Source organism: Heterocephalus glaber, unplaced genomic scaffold (assembly GCF_053883595.1).
Source record: "Heterocephalus glaber isolate CG9 unplaced genomic scaffold, H.glaber_assembly_v1.0 deba00000071, whole genome shotgun sequence".
NCBI lineage: Eukaryota > Metazoa > Chordata > Mammalia > Rodentia > Bathyergidae > Heterocephalus > Heterocephalus glaber.
The window spans coordinates 36,861,945-36,886,237 of record NW_028258137.1 but is presented as its reverse complement, the minus strand read 5'-3'; the positions used below and the strand labels follow the sequence as shown (position 1 = coordinate 36,886,237).

General features: G+C 45.4%; 2 pseudogenes; both read right to left on the bottom strand.

Moving 5' to 3' along the window:
• Positions 1-4,655: 4,655 nt before the first annotated feature.
• Positions 4,656-8,463, bottom strand: LOC101718204 (DENN domain-containing protein 11-like; annotated as a pseudogene).
• Positions 8,464-9,267: 804 nt separating this feature from the next.
• Positions 9,268-9,606, bottom strand: LOC106009677 (protein CEBPZOS pseudogene; annotated as a pseudogene).
• Positions 9,607-24,293: the final 14,687 nt, after the last annotated feature.

The window sequence follows — 24,293 nt, the reverse complement described above, 5'->3', positions numbered from 1 at the left end:
CTTGGCACAAGTCTCATTCCTCACAGAGGTCAGGTTAACAAGTAGCTGATCATTTTATCAGAGGAAAGTTCTGGGAGTGCTCACTCTTCATTCAGCTGGGTGGGTTTTATGTTCCTCATTTCTGGTCATTTGGGGCTTCCTGTGCTGGCTGTAGCTGCCTGAAAGTAAATACAGGACATGCAGTAATATCAGCAAGGCTAGAGCAGCTGGACATCTACACAGTAGCCCTTCATCTTCCTCCCACCTGTCTGACTTGTGTTTTAGAGAATATTTGGGTTTCAGAGATCTGTCATCTCTTTGTGCCTCTAATTCTCTCTCTGTCTCTCGATGGCTGTGTGACCTTGGATAAACCAGCTATCCTTTCTGGATTTTGACTGGCTCATCCATTGATCAAGGCATCTTGATCAGAAAATGTTCAATGAAATAATATTTATGAAAACAGATGAAGCAGGCTTCTCTGTGCAGGAGGAAGCATGAGGACTGTTCCTGTTCCACCCCACTGTCTGGCCTGGGCCTCATTACCCCATCTGTCAATGAGGAGGTCATTATCTGCATTCCCCAAACCATGCTGTCTGGATCCATGGTTCTGTGAGGTCTGCAATAAAAGGGACCCTCAGCTAAATAGTTTTCTTTGCTGCAGGCTTCTCAGGGCCTTTAGCGTATGGGGGTGCCTTGTGGCTTCTCTATGGGGATGCAGGTGGCCACAGTTGACAATGGAAACCTTATTATCTACACCAACAGAGACGTTGTGCCATGTACACCACTCAGCACAGTTTGGGAAATTTCCTGCACCTCCCTAAGCCTCATTTCCTTCCCTGTAGAAAAGGGATTATGATAGCACCTGCCTTCTGCCCTTGCTGGAACAGTTAAATAGGGACTGGAAATAAACCTGTTGCACATAGTCAGTGCTCAATAAATGCTGGCAGCCAGCATTAAGGGCAAGGTCCTTCCTTTGCAGCTCTGACACACTCTGCTTCAACTGCAGCGTATAATGAAACCCCAGAGCATCAGGATTCCCAGAAAGACCACTTGCAGGCAAGAAGGGAGAGCAAGATCCTTCTGGGTTGCCCATGTGTAGTGGCCTCACTGCCAGTTTTCACATGGGGAGTGTGGTAAATGCTAAGCCCTCCTGCCAGGGCACACTGTGGGGATTATGGAGACTGCAGTGAGGCAAGACATGGAGTCTGTGCTGCTTTCTGGGTACCACACTGTGATGAGGTTCAAGTGTCCCCATGGCTCCACATGTTCAAGGCTTCAACCCCAGGCTGGAGGCTTTGGGGTGCAGTCTTTAAGAGCAGACCTGGTAAGAGGCCCTGGGCCATGAGGTGCACCCTGTGGAGAGATCTCTTATTGGTCCCTGGTGGCAGTGGTTATTAGGGAGCAAGCCCAGTCTCCCTGCTTGCCATCCCCTCCTTGGAGATGTGTCTGCTCACTCCCATGCATGCTCCTGCCATGCTGTAATGCCTTCTACCACCTTCCCACCTCTAAAACTCACACTAAATAAACTTGACAGCTAAGTTAGCCTGTCCCTGTTGTTTTGGCAAAACACTTGCTACTACAATGAGCAAGCAACAGAACCTGTCCTGGACATAGTGATTTTTGGCCACTTTTAGGTATGTGTGACAAGCTGGGGGAGCGGTGGCAGGGCAGGATGAATTGGAAAAGGTAAGGAGACACATCTGGTAATAAGGGCAGGAAGGGCAGGGCCATCAAGGAACATGGCTCGTGATGGCTCAGACGCTGCAGGTTCAGGGAAATGGGGGTGGGGTGGTGAGGAAGAATCAGGAGAGAAGGCTGAGAGGCAGGGACATTGGGATCAGCAGGACTTTCTCCAAGTCAGGGAGGAGGCACATCATCACCTGATGTTTCCATTTCCCCAGATTAGAACTGAAACACTTTCCTGTATCAGAGACCCCTGCAGTTGGCCTCAGTCTTCTGCTTGATACTATAATGCATGGTGAGAAGAAAGAATTAGAGAGAGACAGGGAGCTGGGATGGCCAGTGCTTGAGCAAGCAAAGACCCTGAACAGCCAGAACTGTCGATATTTATTGGTGACACAATAATTGTTTAGTTGGGGTGAAGGGGCCATGTGTGGTTGCTAGGGCTGACACAAGGAGGGCTTGTAAGAGAAGAGATAAAGCATTCTTGATTTTGGGAATGGAATTTGGGTGCAAGTCACTCTGACCTCGGCTGCCATGTTATCTAGTCACATACACTTTGGTTGGACTTACTTCTTAAAACAAGCCAATTGTGTGATTAACTCGCACTGCTTATAAGCTGCTTTGGGCATAATCAACAGAGTGGTCTCCCACATTCCTGTATTTTTCAAAAGTTTGACAATGAACATGTACAAATTTCCTAATAAGAGGAAAAATGCTATCTTTGAAAATAAGGGAACATGGTCACCTTGCAATCTCATGGAGGATGGGGTGGGCTGGCAAGTAGGAGGCTAGTTTGGAAGGGGCTACAATGACAAGGGACACAGAAACCCCTGTCTAGGCTGTTCCCCAAAGAACTGAAACTGATAATTGTCAGATGTACGTGCACACAGGTTCCTAGCAGCCCCAAGTTGGCACCCAGAACCAGCCGCCCACCACACAGAAGGCAGTGATGGGAGAGGGGGAGGGGCAGGGCCTCCTGGGATGTTTGGTTTTTGGAGGACAGTGTGTTCTGGAAACAGCTGGAAGGAGTGGCTATGCATGGTGAGTGTCCTAATTGCCACTAGCTTGTTCACTTTAAATAATCTTTTAAAAAATAACAATAAAATAAAATAAATAATCTTATGTGAATTTCTCTTCCATTCAAGACAAAGACAAGGTAACCTGAAGATGAATGAAGGCCATGGAAGGAGGCACCAAAGACCTCTGCAAATGCATGGTTCCTGTGAATTTCAGTGGATATGTCTGTCTTTTATGTTGAATTCTCAAGGCATAGTTCCTATAATATTATTATTAAATAATTACAAACTAGAAAATAATTTTTATTTTGAGATACTAACACACTATGGTCTCTTTCTTTCTTTCTTTCACTTTAATAAATTATAAGGCAAGGGTGGGATGAGGGCTACCGACAGAGAGTGGGAGGACCCACACCACAGGTTCCCAGCCCAGCTCCCACAGGTCAGTGGTGAGAATAATGCCTGCCCTTAGTGAGCTCACAGGCCCATCAAGGATTTTACCCCACTTCTTTCCAAAAAAGGCAGATGGCCTTTCTGCAAATATTTCAAGAGTGACAAAAAAAGTGGGTCCACATGGCTTCTAGCTTCTACTGTCCTACAGAGAGATTCCTGCCTACCACTTCACAAACAAACCCTTTATGGGAACTGGCAGCAAGTGACACTGGGTTGTGCCTGTTGGCTCTGCTGTGGGCAGCACAGCCTGGTACTAAGTGAGGCTTCAAGGGTGACCTCAGAAGCCAGAGGCTTCTTGGCCCAGGCACACATCTCGGGATGTAAACAGTGTGGCACAGGATGGTGAAGAGCTAACACATGTAGTTCAGCCAAGCAGAGGCTCTGCACCAGATTTCTGGTCTTGGGAGGAAGCTGGCAAAGCAGGGGAGGACTGAGGGAGAAATTCTGCTCCAGGTCAGCTGAGCCCAGGCCCAGCAGTCCCTCAAGCATGAGGGACACAGAGAGGTGACAAGATAGCTGCCTGGTTAAAAGGTGCCCACAAACCCTGACTCACCACTTAAAGGAAAATCCAGGAATGTCTTTGTTACCCTTGTTGTCATGACAGCAGCATGTCTGAGCTCACAGCAGAATAGCACAGGAAACAAGTGTTCACATGCAGGCCTTGGGGTAGAGGGGCTTGGTAATATGGTCCTTCTAGCAAATCTCCTGGGTCTAGAAAAAGAGGGTCTGCCTGGGTCCCCCAGGAGAATCAGGCCCTTCCTTTCACCCCCATGCCTGTCTTCAGGCACCCACTCCCAAATTAAAAACCCTGAACCTAGACACCACTACTAGTATCCATTACTTGACCCAATTAAGCAAGCCCTCCTCAGGTTTGTGAGGGCAGGAGAGAAAGTTGCCCATAAAGGGAAAAACAGTGAAACTTCATCTGCTAAACACAAATGTGTTTTCTTTAGTAAATGTGTTACTGGAATGATGTCTAAACCCACACTGTACAGGAGTGTATTAGTTGTACAGTTCACATCTCAATACCCAAAATTATTTATATATTTACATAAGAGGTGTACCTTGCTTAATCAGTGTTTCTTTGCATTTCCACACATGAATTTCTTCACTCTTGAATTCTGTACCAAGGAGCCACAGTGGAAATACTTTTGAATTAAGTAAAAACTTGAAACAAGTCATGTAAGACATGTGATCCATTTGTTTGAAGGTTATTTCTCTCTGCTGTATAATTAGCCTGGTTTGGGCACAGACAGTGGGTACACTGATGGCTACTCCAATAACAAGAGCCAGGCAGGAAAGAGGAAGGGGAAGAGATTATTTGTTACCAATATCCCAGGGTCCCAGGTCAAAATACTAAACTCTACTCATAGGAGCTGGCTTTCAGACCATGGTTACCAACTACACTCTGACCTAATCTTGCAGTCATTGAATAACCCAGCTCAAGAGAACAGGCAGGTGACTACAGGACCCATCCCAGACAAAAAGCATTTCACTGGAAACCAGGTAACAACACTGTGGACATTCAGGGGTTCCTGACCACTCTCCTGGGGGAAGGCACTGCCCAACTTTCTAACAAAACCCTTAGGTCAGGACCCAATTACTAACCTAAGGAATGTTGTCTTTGCCGCAGAGAAGTGTGTGACGGCTGCACACGTACACAGTCCTGTTAACACAGCATGCTCCAGCCTCTGAGTCAACCAGCTCAACCAGGTCCTGGCTAGACTTCCTGGGTCCAGGGGATCTATCTGGTCCAAAGGGGCTGCTGTCAGTGCTTCCAGGGAATCCTCATCAAAGTGGAGAAACTCAGTTCTTCTGCAGCCCCTTTGAACATCCACTGCGCCACCCTCTGGAGATAACCCACGTTACTAAACTATAAAATGAATTTGCTCACACACTGCAAGGCCTGGCCCTTAGGATTCACCAGCCCCTTGCAAGTGGAGGGGATTCATAGAAGAACATTATACCGAGTGGCCAATGGTCACTACCTTTGCGAAGCTCATATTTGGTGTAAGAAACATCCTCTTGTCCCTCTTTAGCAGGGGCTGCAGGTGGTTGTGGTGGGTCTTCACATTCTGGTTATCCACATAGACATCGTACAGCTCCTGCTTCTCCTCGAATATCTTCTCTGTGGTGCAGGCCACATAGGACACCTCCATCTCCAGGGTCTCAGTGTCGGCCATGTTCACATAGAAGAATGGCTTGGACTTGGGGATGGTTCCCTTGATGTCAGGCAGGGAGATGTTGGCCAGGCAGCAGCAGCAGTACACTCTATAGCACACAACGCCCATAGGTGCGGGAGAAAATAGCAAAGTATTCTTCCGGAGTAAGGCAAATTTCCAGAGGATGAGGATCTGCTCTCCAAAGAACTTAAAAAACTGAGACATGGGCCGGGGATTTAGCTCAATGGTTCCACTGCCTGCCTCGCAAGCGCAAGGTCCTAAGTTCAATCCCTGGTACCAAAAAAAACAAAAAACAAAAACTGAGACATGCAGCCAAGTGTGTGATCTTCATCTTGGGATACATAGTGGTGCATGGAAGGCAGCCAATAGACAGGTGGCAGGCTGCTACCTCCCAGGTCCTGCATGGAACACACCTTTCTTTTCTTCATAGAAGGCACTCAGATGAGAGTAATGTCCTGGTGTCTCCAGCTGGTGCCTGGTTCTGTTCTTCATGTTCTGCCTCACAAGCCTCCTCTCTCAGGTTACCTCTGGTCCTCTTTAATCACCAAGCTGGAAAACTTTTCTTGCTAGAACTTCAAATTGAACCTGGTTCTCCAACAAGTGCATGTACCAGTAGAGCAGGGTGTAGGAAGGAGAGAGGATACCCACAGACTTCATCCAGGCACTGAGCTCCAGCTCGCTTTCCATGGGCATGTTGGCAAAGCAGGCCAGGCCAAAAAAGGGTCCCTTTTGAAAATAGATAAAATCAGACTAAATTTTATGGGACCTGCTGGCCAAAGACTTGCACTCAACACCTTCAAGGTCAATAGCTTGAGGTAAGTACCATTGTACCATGTTTCCAGAGCATGGATCGAAGGTGACCACAAACACAGCCACCACTCAGTCCTTCTCCATGTCGCCCAGCTCCAGATGCCCTGGCTGCAGCAGCATGGGGGTGGTGGTGGTGGTGGTGGTGGTGGTGTGTTCCCTGGGCTCCCACCTCCAAGGCAGCTTCTGTGGCTGACCTCAGGCCTCCGCAGCCGCCCTGGACCCGGCCTCCAGCCAGCAGCTCTGGGCCCTGTGGCAGGGACATGGTGGGCCCTCGGCCCAGCGCAGCAGCTTATGGTCATTTTTCTAATGGTTGCAATTCTCTTTGTTTAGTAACAAAACTTTAGAGTCTTCTGAAAGAATTATTCATGTCCCACAAGTAACAAAAAGTGCCTTATAATTCAACAGAAACCAGAGGCTGAGCCCCACAGGATGAGGCATGGACCTGCAGGGAAACAACTGCCTGCCCAAGTGAGAGTCATCAGAATTTATTTATTTATTTATTTATTTATTTATTTATTTATTGAGACCAGGTCTTGCTCTGCAGTCCATGCAGGCCTTGAATTCACTATGTAGCCCAGGCTGGCCTAGAACTTGAAGCAATCCTCCTGCCTCAGCCTCCCAAGTGCTGGGATTACAGGTGTGCACCACCACTCCTGACCAGAACTCATTTTTTCAAATGTGCTGATAGGACATGTCATTAGTATCCATACATATAAATAGCTTTTGATTATCCAGATCACCTGGAAAGAAGGCTTCAGAAGAATTCTTACAAATATTTTCTACCAAACTATATTTACTATTTACAGTAGAAAAAGACAACAAACAATGTATGTTAGTGAGCCAACCAGAGCCAACCAGAGCCACTGAGCGCATGTATAGCAAAACAAAGGAAAGGAGGACATTCCCTACAAGTTTTCAAGGAAGCAAGAGATGGTTGTTCAGGGTCAAAGAATGGCCATGGAGGATTCAGCTTGGTGGCACCACTCCTGCCGTGCAAGTGCAAGGTCCTGAGTTTGAGCCCTGGTACCAAAAACAAAGTCAAAAATCAAAGAACGGCCGTGTAGCAGCACTGGATGGTTAGGGGCAACAGGTGGAACTGCGGATGTTTTAATTGGTGTGGATGCCAAGATCCATCACAGAACCACAGTCACCTCACTGATGAGTGACAGCAACACATACTTGCAGCATGGCAGACAGCACAAATGCATGAGAAGAACACAAAGCCACTTTTCCATGCCTTTCTTTTGCAACCCCATTTTGAAGTCGCTCTTTTACCCCACAATGTAATTAACTGCAAATTCGCTGAAACTTAATCTTACTTTTTTATAGAGAGACCATAATTATTCATTGGGATAAATGCTTAAAGAAATCTGAGGCTGTAATACAATTACCAATTCACTTTGTTCTACTTCAGGAAAAGGGAAAAGGTTAGTTTCTATTATGCCAGTCTTTGCCTATGTACCCATTACTGGGCACGACTGGAGGGCAGTGTCCTGGGCCTCAGGCCCCAGGGGACATGGTCATTAGCAGGGACACTGGGCCCGTATCACTGAATGACATTTTGTTTTATGTATCAAGCAGTCCAGTTTTCTCTTCAACTCTCCCACAGGCTTGACAAGGCTTACATTGACAATACTCAATGTTTTAATAACTGGTACCCACAATGAATATTTACGGGGAATTCTGCCCCCTCTCTTTGTCCCACACTGTGCACACTGGCGGAATCTGAGTCCTCTCCAGGGTTAGGACAAGCAACTCCCCAGGGATCACAACCTCAGGTGGGAACCCAGCCACTGACTGGGAGCTAATACTTGGCCACAAGTTTGGAGGAAAATGTTTTGGGAGGGGAGAAAAAAATGAAAAGGAAAACCCTGCAACTCATTTTACCTAATTCAAAGAACAGTGTGGTCCAACTGAAGCTGGAGTCGCCTCTCTGTGGGTAAAGCCTCTGGCTATGCAGGGAGAGAAAGGTGCTCTGGTGACTGCCACTCGCCAAGTCCTGGGTGAGCTGGGTTGTGAGCTGACCATTCCGCAGCAGTGCAGGGTGCAGACAGCTCTCTGGAGGAGCCAGTTGAGGGCGGCCTGCACACACCTGCAGGCCAACTTCAGTCTCCTTCAGTCCTCAGCCCTCCCTGGGCTTCTCTAGGAATTGCGCTCTGCGCTCCCAACCTTGGATCCCTCTTAGGATCCAAGACAGCTTGTTCCTTCTGGTGTACAAGGTAAGAGTTTGTCCATTACAGATCCTCCTCAGTTAACGGCCTACCTGTGTAAGGATTGCTCAGACCTAAGACTCGCACTAGGAGCTAGGACGCAGGATGTGACCGACGGTGTGGCCCCATGGTGGCTTCTTCTATGGTACAGCACTGTAATTTTTGCTGACTGTCCTGTACTGTCCTGTCCAGCACTGTAGTTCAGTGTTCTCTTACACATTACAGTACTGGGGCCAGGGATTTAGCTCAGTGGCACCGCACCTGCCTCACAAGCACAAGGTCCTGAGTTGAAGCCTGGTAACCAAAAAACCAAAACAAACAACCACATTACAGCAGTGCATGTAAGAGTTATGCAAATGAAAGCAAAGGCATCAAGTTGGAGTTTCCTTTGACCACTTCTTTGTTCTGAATATTGTAAGGTACGTAGTATGGATGATGGCTCATTTAGCGACCAATTCATTATACAACCTGGTTGACCTGGTCCCTGGGACTGAACTCTGTTTTTAAAAGAGGGATGTCCACATAAATGCTTTTTACTTTTGGCTTTTGTTGCTTTTTTAGACAAAGCCTGCTGTGTAGTCCAGTCTGGGCTTGAACTTGAAGCAATCTTCCTGCCTCAGCCTCCCAAACTGGGATTACAGGCAGGCCCCACCAAGCCTGGCTGTTGCTGTTTTTTTTTTTTTTTAATAGATTGCATTGTTCTATCTTTTTTGTCAGTTATTTTAATCACTCTTGTTTATTTTTTTGTTCCTTTTCCTTCCTTAGTGTTTTATTTGTAAAATATTAATCTTTGACAATGAAAGTAGAAGAGCAACGAACAGGTGGTGGGTTTGCCTAGTGGGCAGGAGCTGCATGTCATAGGTGACCTGAAGTCTTGCTGCTCGGCAGGAGCCCTGTGGGAGTCCAGTGTCACGGTGTGGTGAACTCATCTTTCTTCTCTTAAAGATCTCAAACAGTTTAGATGGGAGGCTGAACGTGACGACTGGATACACAACAGAGATGTGAGAAGTATCATCAAGAAAAAGAAAAATCCTAATTTTTGCTAGCCAACCATTTTTCTTGATCTTGCTCTCTGGTTCCATAAATTCCAGACTGTTCAATGGATTTGTAATAAACTTCTAAGATAAAAGGAAATTTCTTACTCATTGTTTGCCTGAAATCTTGGCTTGTGTTCATCTTATTAAACAAAAAATATGCTCCAAAAGCACCCATAAGTTCAGCTTCTAAAATTCCTTTAAAGATCTTTGCCAGTGCTTCCATAGAACGAGCCATCCTGGGGCATGAGCATCTGGGAGCGCACACTCTTTTTTATTATATCATAACACCTAGTAGAGAGAGAACCTTACTTTTTCAGGAAAATGCATGAGTTATTTTAAAACCTGTTCCTCAAGTTCTAAGCAAACCTGTAGATATGAGAACTGATATTTCACAATACTGAGTCTTATCTAAAAGGATCCAGTGACTAAAGTCTTCTGTATTCTTCAGCAAATGTTTTATAATTCTTCACATAGAATTTGTACAACTTTGCTAAAAAATATTCATTCCTAAATCATTCATATTTTTGATACTGTTATAAGTTACGTATTTTTCAAATAAACTTTTAGAAATGTTGCTGGCATACAGAAAAGCAGTTGACTGTCATATATTGATTTTTGTATCCAGCAGCTGTGATAAATTTTCTCAACAATTTTTTAAAATTTTGTGTAGATTCCTTCATGATTTTATAGCCATAGTCATATCTATAAATAATGATATCTTTCCTTCTCCTTTTTCAAACTTTATGCCTTATATTTCATATTACATTTGTACCTTCTAAAACCTCCAGTATAATGTTGAATAGGATACTGTTAATGGAATTGTATTTCTTTGTTTTTTTTGGTACCGGAGATCAAACTCAGGTCCTTGCCTTTCAAGGCAGGCGTCGGAAGCACTGAGCTAAATCCCTGGCCCAGAATGGAATTGTATGTGCCCTGTTACCTACTTGAAGTGAATCCTTTCAATTTCACATGGCTGCTGGGCATGGTAGTGCACCCCTGTAATCCAAGCACTGGGGGGCTGAGGCAAGAGGATTGCCATGAGTTCAAGGCCATCCTGGGACACATAGGGAGACCTTGTCTCATAAAACAAAAAATAACAACAGAAAATCAATTTCTCATGGTTATATTGTTTATTCAAGGCTTTAAAAAAAGAATGATATTGAATATAAATTAAGTGCTTATTTATTAATCTCTGGAAGTGATCATATAGTTTAAATCTTTCAAAGTGTTAATATGATAACTTTAATCAATTAATTTTAAAATAACAAGCCAAACTTGCATTGCTGGTATAACTGATGAGCCATGCCTTTTAGAAAAAAATATGGCTGGGCGTGGTGGCACACACCTGTAATCCCAGCACTCAGGAAGCTGAGGCAGGAGGATCACAGTGAGTTTGAGGCCAGCCTGGACTACATAATGAGTTCAGAGCCAGCCTGAATTATGTAGTGAGACCCTGTCTCAAAAGAAAAAATAAATAAATAAATAAATAAATAAATAAATATATAACGCACATATATACATATATATGTGTGTATATATATGTGTATATATATGTGTGTTATATATATATATTTATATATATATATATATATATTAGGAATTCTATGTTTATGTTCACAAGTGAGCCTGCCTCATAATTTTTTTATATTTTCATTTCAGTTTACTCTCTCTGATTTGGAATCAAGGTTACACAAAGCTTAAGGTGTGTTTAAGCTTAAGCATGTGTTTATTTCTTGTTCTGTTCTTTGAAAGAGTTTGTACAAGTTTGAGACTATCAGTTCCTAGAATGTTGGCAGCAGTTGTTTCTCTTGGCCTGTTTTTTTTTCCTGAAAGATTAATAAATACTGCCTGATGGAATGGTTTATTGGAATGGTTGTAAGATCACTCTGGATTTTAACTTCTTGAGTTAGTTTTGATAAGATGTATTTTTTAAAGAAATGGTAGCAGCATTTGCCAGGAGCAGGGCCGCTGGGGTCGGGGGTCTGAGGGCACGCCCTGCCTGTGGCTGCGACGCCAGAGGCCCTGGCTCCGCTTGATGCCAGGGATCACCGGGAAGCTAGGAAGTCAGCGCCCAGTATCAAGGTGGCTGTGTGGGCCAAGGTCAAGACTGTGGGAAGCGACAGTGTCCCTGAGAGGGCGACACAGCACCAGCACCGCCGCCGTCGTCGGCGCGACCAACCGAGATCGGCGCAGGTGTTGGAACCCGCGAGCCACAATGCACTGTGTACTTGGGCACTGCTAAGGAAGGAGATGAAGCTCGCCAGCGTTCTCACCGCAAAAGCCGGTAAGAGTGTGAGGCGCGGCCTATGTCAATGAGCTTGATTCAGCCATTCCACCACGTAACATCCTGTATTTCAGTACGTCACGTACAGCCACAAACATGGTCTTTCTATTTGTCTGGTAAGTAAAAGTAATTTTAAAAAAAATAGAGTATCAGGGCTGGGCTTGGTGGTGCAAGGCTGTAATCCCACCTGAGCTACAAAGTGAGTTCAAGGTCATCCTGGACTGCTTAGGGAGACCCTGACTGAGGTACATATACATATGGTACAGCTCAGTTTTCCATTAAAGCCCTTGCTTTAATTGCCACAGCCTTTGTAACTGTGTCAACTTTTTTATTCGAGCTCCCATGCCTGGCCCTCTCCTCCCTGAGGTGCTCAGAAAACCCTCCATCTCTCCCTGTCTCTCTCCTTCCCTCTCCTCCTCAGTTTTTGAGACACTGAAGATCCAATCCAGGACTTCTCACTGAGCTCCATCCCCAGCGCTCCTCCCCCTTTTATTTTTAATTTTGAGCCAGGGCCTCATGAAGTCGCTAGGTTGCCTGGCTGGGCTGCAAGGTGCCATCTGCCCGCCTCAGCCTTCCAGGGTGACAGCATTGCAGGCAACACCATGCTCAGCCGAAACTCCTTTCCCCCACATTTATATTTGCATATATATATGAATTATTACTGTGTGTTTGCAACACATCATAGTGTCATTTGTTTTGGAGTATTCGTATATGAATATAGCACATCTTGCAGTCTGCCTTTTTGGTTTTTGGTGGTATTGGGGATTGAACCCAGGGCCATAGTGCCAAGTGACATCCCCAACCCTTTAGTTTTATTTTGAGGCCGGTCTTGCTAAGTTGCCCAGGCTGGGCTCATATTTGCAATCCTCCTGCTTCGGCCTCCCAGGTGTTGGGATGACAAGTGTGTGCCACCATACCCAGTGAAGCTGCCATTTATTGACTGATTGAGACAGGGTCTCACTATGTAGCCCAGGCTGGCCTCAGACTCCTGGCAATCCTGCCTCAGCCTCTCTAGTGCTGGGATTACAGGTGTGCACCACGCCTGGGGAATCTGCCTTTTAAAATAGGGTTAAACAGTGAAGAGATAGTAGGAAAGTGCTTTCTTAACACCCCAGAGATGACTGCTGACCACCTCTGTCCAGAATGGCCACATCTGCCCTCAGCCCCCAGCCTGCACCCAGTGGCAGATTCACCCAGAGCTGATTCAGGTTTCACCACTGAGGCAGCTAGGCTGAGTGCAGAACGTTGTGCCTCAGCTGCCCTCTGACTTAGGTGTCCTGAGTTCAAGGTGTATATGCACATGTCCATGTGTGGAGTTGTGGCCCCTTTGTGGCTTAGTCCTGGTGGTGGGTGTGTCCTGCCCGGGAATCCCAGGTCGCCAGGGAGCCAGCCCCTGCAGTGGCCCAGAGGTGCCTGATCAGCCTCCCCTGCAAGTTCGAGGTCGCAGTGGGCTAGGTGCTGTGTTCCTTGCTCTACAAGAAATCTCAGTTCATGAGCATGGCAGTGCTTGGAGGAGCGCATTTTTTCCTTTCTTTCCACTTTTTTTATGCTGGGGAGTGAACCCAGGGCCTTCACACTAACTACATTGCCAGTCTTTAAAAATTTTATTTTCTATTTTGAGACAGATTCTTGCCAAGTTGCTAAATTGGCCAAGCTGAGCTTGAACTTGTGATCCTCCTGCCTCAGCCTCCCCAGGCATGAGCCACCATGGCCAGCTTGTCTGATTGTGTAGTGCGTGTCCTGGGCAGGAGGTGTAGCTCAGCAGTACAGCATTTGCCTGGCACACCCAGAGAAGGGCCTGGGCTCCCTGCCCCCCCGCACATATTCTCTTTTTCTAACTCCTTCCCAACACAATGGCTCTTTTTATTTAACTGAGATAGAAGTTGGTGATGTATTACTTGAGCATAGTGATTTTAAAATTAGTAGGAGGCAGAAGCAGGAGAATCACCTCGAGTTTGAGGCCAACCTGGGTTACATAGTGAGTTCAAGCCCAGCCTAAACTACATAGCAACACCCTTTCTCAAAAAAAAAAAAAAAAAATTATTTGTTAAAATAGGCAATACAGTTCCTTGGCCAAAAGTATACAATAATGTAAAAATTTATTCATTACTGTTATGCAGCATTGTAAATGTGCTTAACAGTACCAAAATGTACACCTGACAGGGTAAAGTGGTAAATATTAGGCCACGTGTGTTTTTAGTTTTGTTTCAGACAGGATCTTGTGATGTAGCCCAAGCTGGTCTTGAACTTGTGGGTTCAAGAGATTCTCCTGCTTCAGCATCCTGTGTAGCTGGTACTACAGGGATACTCACCATACCCAGTGCTAGCACCCCCCCCCCCCCGCCCCGAGTACTGAGGATTGAATCAGGGCTTTAGTACTGAGCTACATCCTCAGCTCTTTTGTGGTTTTTGTTTTGTTTTTTGAGGCAGGGTCTCTCCATGTGGTTCAGGGGGACATTAAACTCTCAGCAATCCCCCTGCCTCAGCCTACCAGTCTGCTGCTATTACAAACAAATGTGCACCTCCAGGCCCAGGGGATGTGAAATTTGGAGTGAGGGGGTGCACAGTGAGCTCCAGTGTGGAGCTGTTGGTGCCTGCAGGGCTCACACCTTGGGCAGCATGCACTCACCAGTGCCAGGCCCTGCCGAGCACTTTGCTCACTCATCCTAACACCTCCCCATGTGGGTGCTGTTATCACTCTCGGTCTTGAGAGGCAGAATGGGAGCACAGAGAGGTTGGGCAACTTGTCCTGGTCACACAGTTACTGAGAGTAGACTGGGTGTGGGTGGTTTGGACCCAGAATCTGCCCTCTCATGACCCGTAATGCAGCTCAGGCCTCTGCCTTGAGAATCACGAGGGAGAGTTCGATCTTGTGGATTTTAATCTTACGTGAAAAAGTAACACTTTATGTAGCTGGAGCTGTCGCCAGTTTGGGTGAGTGTTCAGCGCTTTTTCGCTCACCATGCGGCCTGAGTCGATGATCCCATGATCCGGACTATGAGCAGTGGCCAGGCGCCGGGGTCCTGGGACTTAGTGAAGTGCAGGCCCCACAGCACCAAGCACGGCCCGGAGGCTGCTAGAGATGTGCGCGCTGCGATCTCAGCTCTTTGAGAGGCTGAGGGAGGAGGACCTCAAGTTCAAGCCCAGCCTGGGCAACGAACGTGTGGTATTTAGCATGACCCTGTCTCAAAATAAAAAATGAAAAAAGAGCTTGCAGTGTAGCTCAGTGCAAAGGTCCTAGGTTTAACCCCCAGTATTGCAGAAAGAAAGAGAAACAAAGATAAAAGGAAACCACAGCCCGGGCTGCCCCTCTACCCCCCAAGTCTTCCCGGAGACCTCGTGGTTTGTCAGTGCCTGGGGTGGGAGAGGCTCCAGCTGAAAGAGCGACCTTGGGGACGCTGCAGTCACAGCAGGGATGAACAAGTGGAGCAGTGCCAACACTGCGATGTGACAAGGAGGACATTTTTGGGGCTGAAACGCGCGGACTCTGCCATCTTTCCTGTGTCCTCTCAGTGTCAACTTGGCGGGTAGGGAAACGCTGAGAGGCTGGGGCAGGGAGGCCGAGGACAACAGTGCCACCAACAGGCCACATCCTGGCATTACCACCCGGAAAACAGCTGGTCAAAAGTAAATTATGGTGCGCTAACAGCAACCACCCAACTGGGGTGTGTGTGCCTGCATGCGTGCGTATGCAGTAAGTCCCCGACTTACAAACGAGCTCCGATCCGGGAGAACGTTTGTGAATCGTATTCGTTCCTAAGTCCGACAAACTGAGTTTTAAACACCTTTAACGCAAATATACAATTAAAGCACAATAAAACACAACACACACGCAAATACTGTAAATAAACTTTTTACTTTTAAAGTTCCTTAAAATTGTGGCACAGGGCTAGGGTTAGGGTGAGCTAATTCTGCGATTTGTTTGCATCTAAGAAGAATGTCGTAAATTGGGGACTTATTGTAATAGGGATTGAACCCAGGGCCTTCGCACTGAGCTACATCTCTACCTTGTCTGTTTAACTATCTTTTTATCTATTTATTTAGAGATAGGATCTCCCTAAGTCATAAAGTTGCCCAGGCAGGGCTTGAACTTATGATCCTCCTGCCTCAGTCTCTCAGAGTGCTGGGATTACAGGTCTGTGTCACTATGCCTGGTGTAATCAAATTTTATACACCAGATGCCATACCACATCTCTGGTTTTAGTTATTTATTTTTGAGACAAGGTCTCACTATGTAGCCCAGGCTGACCTCGAACTCACGTTGATCTTCCTGGGATTACAGGTGTGAGGGACTGAGATAGGAGGGCAGGTGTGGCTTAGACTGGCTGGGAAGAGAGGCCTGGTGGGAATCTACCAGGCACCGCCTCTCAGGCCCCATGTGTAGATGTTCTCCTGGGTTCCCAGGAGATGTGGACAGCATAAAAGGACATACATGTCATAAAGAGGTCGCTTGCGGGGCTTCCCTCAGGGAAGTTCGCCCTGTGTCCTCCAGGGTGTGCTTTTATTTTTTCCTCTCTTTTGCTCCCAAGTTCACTCTGCAGAGCCAGTTTTCCCCTGAGCCTTCACCCTTCACTTTTCAAAGAAACTTTGTCATGGTTTTTGCTTGTCTTGTTCAATTCTTAGTTAGAGGTGAGAAAAATTTGGAAACCAAGAGGCGAGCACCCCAAACTTGGTCATGTTTATTTGTCGAGCTGTTTCCCAAGGGAGCTACCTGATACCACAGCCACGCCTGGCACCACATGCTATTCTGAATAGGATGGCTAGAGAGATGTCAGGTAGCCTAGTATGGGCTGTGTGCCGATAATCCCGGCTGCCTACGAGGCTAAGGAGTTCTTGCCAATCATCCTTAGCCTCCGGTGGTGGGTTACAGATGTGCACCACAACATGTGACCCACATGTTGCCTTTTGAAAAGTTCATTTCAGCCAGGTTCATACCTGTGATCTCAGCACTCAGGAGGCTGAGGCAAGAGGAGTGTGAATTTGGGGCCAGCCTGCCTACTTATTGAGATCCTGTCTCACCCCCTGCCCCCAGGAGGGTTAACTGATCTACAGAAAATTAGCCGAGTAATAAGTGAATATAGCAATTTATTCTAGTGAAAGTAATGAAGGTATTGTCGCTAGTGGACACAGAAGCCACTCATGAGGGCAAAAGGCCCCCGAGTTAGGCCATCCTAAGGAAGGAGCCAAAGGGAGCTGGCCGTCTGCCATACGAAGATCTCAAGAGTGGAGCAATCTCCTGAATGCAGCAGTTTGTTGAGCATTTGTCACTTTGGCTTTAATGCTGGGGCGGAGCTTGATACAAACAACACTTGCTGGTCCCATAATGGTGTACAAATAACTTGGTAATCCTATGGCAGTGAAAATAGACTTTTCTTTATGTTTAAAAAAATATACATATATATATATTTTGGGGGGGGAGGGGGTTACCGGGTATTGAACTCAGGACCTTGCGCTTGCTAGGCAGGTGACAGGCTAAAAATGTATATATATTTTTAAAAACATTTGTGTAAGTTTCCTGAAAGAGTTCACAAGATAAGTTTTGGGGTTTTTTTTTGGCATGCAGGCCTTATGGTTATCACAAGCTAGTTTAGACTCAGAAAGTAAGTTGAGAACCAGACAGAAATGAAAGATGGCTCTGGTCCTGCTCCCATGAGGTGGGTACTGAAACACTGACATTCGGAGACATAGGGAGGGCCCGTTTCTGGCACAGTGAGGCTATTTTGGAACAAGCCCCTAGCATGTGCCCCCCCCCCCCCAGGAGTCTAAATGAACCTTAACTTTAAAATGACTTCAGAGCAGGGCGCGGTGGTGCTCCTCTGTAATCCCTGCACTCAGGAGGCTGAGGCAGGAGGATCGCTGCCAGTCTAAGGCTAACCAGGGCTACAGATGGAAAACCGGTCTCAAAAAACTAAGCCAAACCAAAACCGAAACAAAACAACAATGACGACAACAAAGATTTGATACAATGTGGTTGTCGCTGCTCCAAACTGCTAAATCAGTATGCATGCCATCACAGAGACCTTCACATTCCCCTGGCGAAGAGGGGACCTCTGCAGAGAAAAAGGCTTAGGGGCGTGGAGTGGGGAGCAGCGCCCTCAAGTGGGGTAACAGGGAACGAACAGCGAGGAAGGTCCAGTGACGGGCGCCTGCTCAGCCCTCAGCAGCCCATCAAGGGCTGGCGCGCTTTTCATCGCCTTGCGCAGGGGTTCTTCCGAACGCTGGAACACTATCAAGAACCAAGTGAGTCTGGTGGCACGCCGCTCTAATCCCAAGCAGTAGGTTCGCAAGTTCAAGTCCAGCCTTGGCAATTTAGCAAGACGCTATCGCAAAATGAAAAAGAAGAAAGGATGGGGATGTAGCTTCGTGGTAAAGCACCTCAGGGTCCCTAGTACCACAACACCAAAACAAGCCTTTCGGCTTGGCTTCTGGCCTCATCATAGCACCGAACTGATCTCTCAAAAACCACCCAAGCCCTTGGTGGTCACCCCAACTTTTCCACGAGCTGCTTCCCTCAGACTGCTCAGGTTGCTGGGGCAAAACTGAGGGACTTTTGGTTCCGAGTCTAGGGGTTGCTATTACTTAGACATTCTTTTTATTATCATTATTTTAAAACAACAAATGAGGAGCAGGATGTGGTGGTGCACGCCTGAAACCCTAGTACTCAGGAGGCTGAGGCAGGAGGACTGCCCAGGGTTCGAGGCCAGCCTGGGCTATATAAGGAGACCCTGTCTCAAAAAACCAAAGCCAAAACAACAACACATCAGAAAATGAAAATTGAACGTATCTGATGTCTTGATATGTGTGTATTGTCAGGTAAAAGGGCCGAAAACCAAGACCAGACCAGGTCACAACAAGCCTTTATTAGGGGAATAGATCTGCCAGGCTGTCCTTGAACAAAGGAGAGACAAAAGCAATGTGGCCGGGGCAGGGAGAGTCTTTTATAGAGACTGGGGTGGGGCTTGTACGGGCTGAGGCGGGGTTGAGTGAGGTGGTGACTCAACCACCTCAGTGGAAGAGCCTGTGACGTCACTAGATGGTAGGAGGTGAGTGAGTGTTAGGTTATTCTCTAGGCAGGAACAGGGGCATGCTGGGAAGAAGGGTTTGTTCTTTGGCGGGAGCAACCATCCTGGCGTGACGTCACACAGCAGAGGGGGCAAAGCAAGATAGGAAGAGGGCAGCTACTATGCATAATAGCTGCTGAGGTAGTGGGAGACCTATCATGTATATTTTGGAATGATGAAATCAAACTAATTCACATACTCTTCACTTCAAATGCTTATTTGTGGTGATGAGAACATTTGAAATCATGCCTCTAACCCCAGCATTCTGACAGGAGGACCCGGGGTTCAAGTTCTGCCTGGGCAGCTTAGTGAGATCTTGTCTCAAAATCAGAGATGAAAGGACTGGGGATATAGTTTAGTGTAAAAGGCTCTGGGCTCAAGTTCCAGTATTGCAGAACAAAAAAGAACTCTCGTGGCAACTGTAACTTCCAAATATAAATGCCTTATTTACTGAAGTTACCATGCTGCATGGCAGTTTCTTTCTTTCTTTTTTTTGGTGGTACTGGGGGTTGAACCCAGGGCCTTGTGTATGCTGGGGAAGTGCTTCACACAGCCCCGCATGCTGTACAACAGTTCTCCAGAACTAACCCTCCTGTCCATCTGAAACTTTATACCCTTCAGCAAATATTCCTTCTCCCCCTTTTGCAGTACTGGGATTTAACCCAGGCTCTTCACATGGAGCTATGTCCCCACCCCTTTTTCATTTTGAGGCGGTCTCACTAAGTCACTAAGCACCAAATTGCCCAGGCTGAGGCCACACTTGGAGGACTCTTTCTGCCTCAGCCTCCCACCATACCCAGATACTTGGCCCATTGAAGTTTTCTTGCTATTTTGTTTGAGTTCCTTTTTATATACAGATATTAACAGTTTACCAGATATATGATTTGCGAATGCAAATACTTCCTCTCGTTTCCTAAGATGACTGTTCTATTCCTTGTTTCCTTTGCTGTGCAAGAGCTCCACAGTTTGATGCATTCTTATTGGTCTGGTTTTGCATTTATTGCCTGTGCTTTTGGGATCATATCCAAAAACTTTACCAAAAACTATACCAGGAAGTTTTTTTTTCTAAAATTTTCACAGCCCTGGTTCTGATATTTAAATCTCTAAACCACTGTAAGTTGAATTTTTTCATGGTACAAGGGTTCAGTTTTATTCCTCTGCATGTGGACACCCCGGGTTTCAGCACCATTTACTGAAGAGACCGCCTTTGCCTCATTGCATGATCTTGATACCTTCGCTGATGACCGGTTGGCCATAAACATGTGAGTTTATTCCCGGGCCTTCCATGCCATTCCATTGGTGGACATGTCTATTTCTGTGCCCTTTTTTTTTTGGAGACAAGGTCTTGCTGTGTAGCCCAGGCTGGCCTCAAACTCACAGCAATCCTCCTGCTTCAGCCTCCCTAGGGCTAGGAGTACCTTGTTCTTTTGACATCAGGCAGTGTGAGACCTAGCTTTGTTCTTTATGCTTTGATTTGCTTTGGCTATTCAGGGTCTACATAGAGCTTTTCCTTACCTCTCAAGAGCTGATGTACACAAGTGATGTTATTCTGGGCCACCTGAGAATGTCCATCTGGCCTCCTGGGAGGGGAGGGGAGCAAGGGGGGAGCTGTGGGGCAGTGGGTGGCTTTCAGCTCCTCGTGTTCCTGTCTCACCCACAGCTTTCTCTCGTCCTCATTTAAGTTGTATTTTCCTTCAAGTCACCAGGCCTAGGATTAAAAAAAATAACTTTACTGGTGTATGACATATACCATAACTGTATCCATTTTTTATGGACCGATACATAAGTATTTATTGACAAATGTCACACATTTAATATGTAGAGTATTTCCACATTTCAGAGGTCTCCTTATGTCCCACTGATCTGGTTTCTGATACTAAAGATTCTATTTTTTCTAGAGTTTTCTTTTTTGTGGTGCTGGTAATTGAACTCAGGGCTTTTATGCACATTAGGCAAATGCTCCATTACTGAGTTACTTCCCCAGTCCATTCTATTTTATTTTAAATTAATTAATGAATTATTACTTTTGCAATATTAAATAATTGAGCTCAGGGCCTTTGCACTGAGTTACATCTCCAGCCCTTTTTTATTTTTTATTTTGAGAGGAGACCTTGTCAAGTTGCTAAGTTGCCTAGGCTGGGCTCAAACTCAGGAGCCTCCTGTTACTGTGGAATGGGCTGATACAGTCCAGGCTCTTGGGTACGAAGAGGAAAGAATGGCCAAGTGTACTTCCCAGTAGCAAGTGGCAAGCAGCCATATTTATTGAAGATCACCGAAAGTTGTGCTCAGGGCAATTCTCTGTGGACAAGAGACAAGGCACTGACAGAAAAAGGTGCCGAGGTGACAGAAAAGCAAAAGCCCTGCACATAGGTCATAGCACTCAGAAACAGCAACAGCAACAGCATGAGGATAAACCAGGCTTTCGTTTGTCTTTTTTTTTTTGGTACTGGGGATCAAACTCAGGACCTTGGGTTGCGAGGCAGGCGGTGGAACTGCTGAGCTAAATCCCGGCCCTAAACCAGGCTTTTGAAATGCAGCTTGGACTGCCCCTGAATCTCTAGGGGTGATTGACAGGAATGATTGAAAGGACGCTGTGTTGTCTCAGGAGCTCTCAACGTGCATGCTTATCCCAGAATTCACTCCGATCTTAGTTATATTTATGACATGCAGAGCATATTTATGAACCCTTGATGAGGTGGGAGTAGGGTGAAGGTGACTGAAGGTCAAGCTAGGAGATTCACCTAGAGCAACAGAGATCTTTTGGGTTTTTATTATTTTATTGTCCACCTCTCTGAGGACAGTGGAAGTTGTTTAGAATTAAATGGGTTGAAGGGAGTGATTTCCTCAGCTTCATTGTTTCTAACTACTACTCCTGCCTCAGACTCCAAAGTAGTTGGATTATAGACGTGTACCACTATGCCTGGCCTAGAGTTTTCTTGAAGAATCATGCAGAAAATACTCTTACTTTAAAAAAATACTTATATATTATATATTGTAATTTATTAAATAAATGAAACAAGGTTTATGCCACATATTTCAATAATGTTTGAAGAGTTCAAAATATGAAGGCTTAAGAAAAATGTATATTCTTTATATAATGTGTACTATTTCTAGCACACAAATAAATATTGTGATCAAGAGCCATATTTTATATTATGGATCAGCAACATTTACTATCAGTGACCACACAGATCCATAAGCAAACAAATGAAAACATTTTCTTCAAATCAGTTATAAACACTGGAAAACCCATTGTCATAGTTGAGCAATATTCAAAGTGGGGGAAATCTGGTAGACAGGCCCTTGAAAACAAGGGGAGCATGTTGTCCAGTTCCTGAAGTTATTTTTCTGAAAACAAAAGGAAGAAGACTCCCAATTCCAGAAGTTGTTTCTCAGAAGCATCAACAATTGCACTAACTCTTTCAGGAAATAGAAAAAGCAGGTTAAGATCCTGTTCTATAAGGTACTTAAAATAAATCTACAGCCGGGGATTTAGCTCAGTGGTTCTACCACCTGCCTCGCAAGCGGAAGGACCCGAGTTCGATCCCCGGTACCAAAAATAAAATAAAATAAAATAAAATAAAATAAGTCCACAACATATTTCATCTTAAAACACTATATTTTTGTCTTAAAATATGTTGACATTTTACAGTGAGGTTTGAATTTCTTGACACTCTGATATGGACCTGTACATACTTTGAAACACATAACAAATATTGGCTGCTGGTCTCTTTTTATATGGTCTTCAAAGTGAACATGCTTCTATGTTAGAAATCATATGCATACTTTAAAAGTGTTTTCTACACTAAAAAAGAAGAGTAGTTCAAAAAACAACAGTCCTTTCACTCAAAGAACTCAGAGAAAGCCTCTCTATAGAAAGTCTGTCTCTCGCGTAGACTGTTCACAGGCTCGGTACCAGGAAGGAGGCTGCAGGAGCTCAGGGGTTCTCTATTGCCATCTAGTGCCAGCCAGGGAGATGAGCACTTTCATCTCAGTCTTTAGGCAATTAATACCTACAAGCCACCAACAACTTTTCTGTCTTTGCGATGTCTTTGTCTGAGGCTCTTACTTTCAGAAATAGAATTCTGCTTCGCAAATCCTTTTTCAAAGGAAACATTAATAAAGAAGACAAAACGAAAATGGCTGGGAAGAAAATTGCCTGATGCTCAAAGGATACCTGCATTACTTCGACTGTCTCAAGGGGGAGGGAGACCCAGGGGCTTGGAATCCAGCAGGCACAGATCGCAGAAGTGGCCCACCCTGGAGCTCCGGGTAGAATTTAATGTGGTTCTCAAAGGGTAGCCGCAAAGGGACCGGAGTAAATATACTCCCTTTCCTGGGCTGACTGCTACAACAGAAAGTTCTTGGGGGCACTTAGAGACAGCTTTTGCTTTGAAAAGAATGAGATAAAGGCACGAAGAAAAGAAAATGATTCAAACAAGGAAAATATATACCTTTTATCAGAAACTAGATGAACAGATGTACTAAAGAAATGTGCTGGGGCACAGCTCAGTGCATAGGTGCTTATCCAGCATGCATAAGGCCCTGCGTTCCATCCCCAGCACTGCAAAGAAAAAAAAGCTTTTAAAATTTCAAGCAAATATTTTCTATCCAAACTAACTAGAAATTCCAAGACAGGAAACATTAACAGACACACATGAATTAAAATAAGAGCTAGAGTGTGAGAAACTGATAGTGTAAACAAGGGTTAAAATGATTAAAATGAATAATTGATAATTTGAAACAGGAAAAAAGGTCCAAAGACGAAGGAGTGAAGGGAGGGGAAGGGGAAAGGAAAACAGGGAAAGGAAAAGCTATGAGAAAAGAAAAAAAATGGAAATGAAATCTATGTAAAGAGCAGAGGGGGTGAAGGGTGCACAGGTAATGGGGGAAAAAAAAATAAGAACCAAGATATATCATGTACAGGTACAAACACCCAATGATAAATGTAAACGAATTGTATACCTAAAATGTACCAATAAAAGAACTAAAAAAAAATAAATAAGAGCTAGAGATCTAGAAAGCTCAACTCAATTCACCAGCAATGGTTTGCTAAGGAGAATGTATTCAAACCTTCACTTATACAGTATTTTTTCTTTAACACGGCCTTTAAGAAAGGGCTTCATTGGGCTGGGGATTTAGCTCAGTGTATCCGCCTCCAGCCTCACAAGCGCAAGGTCCCCAGTTCGATCCCCGGTACCAAAAAAAAAAAAAAAGTAAACAAACGGAAGGGCTTCACTCATGATTGCTGTGATGCCTGTGATAATACTGACAATACAGTTTGATCCTACGTATGTTGACGTTTAGGCTTTTGTGATGGAAACACAGAACACCACTTGCTTTGTGTTTTGTTTGTTTGTTTTGATACTGAGGATTCAACCCAGGGCCATTGCATTGAGCTACATTCCTAGTGCATTTAAAAATTTTTATTTTGAGACAGGGTCTCCCTAAGTCTCTAAATTGCCCAGTCAGGGCTTGTAATCCTCCTGCCTTAGCCTCTCAGAGTACTGGGATTATAGGTGTGTGCCACATGCCCAGCTCCACCTATTATTTTTTTTATTTGGCTCCTACATTAGT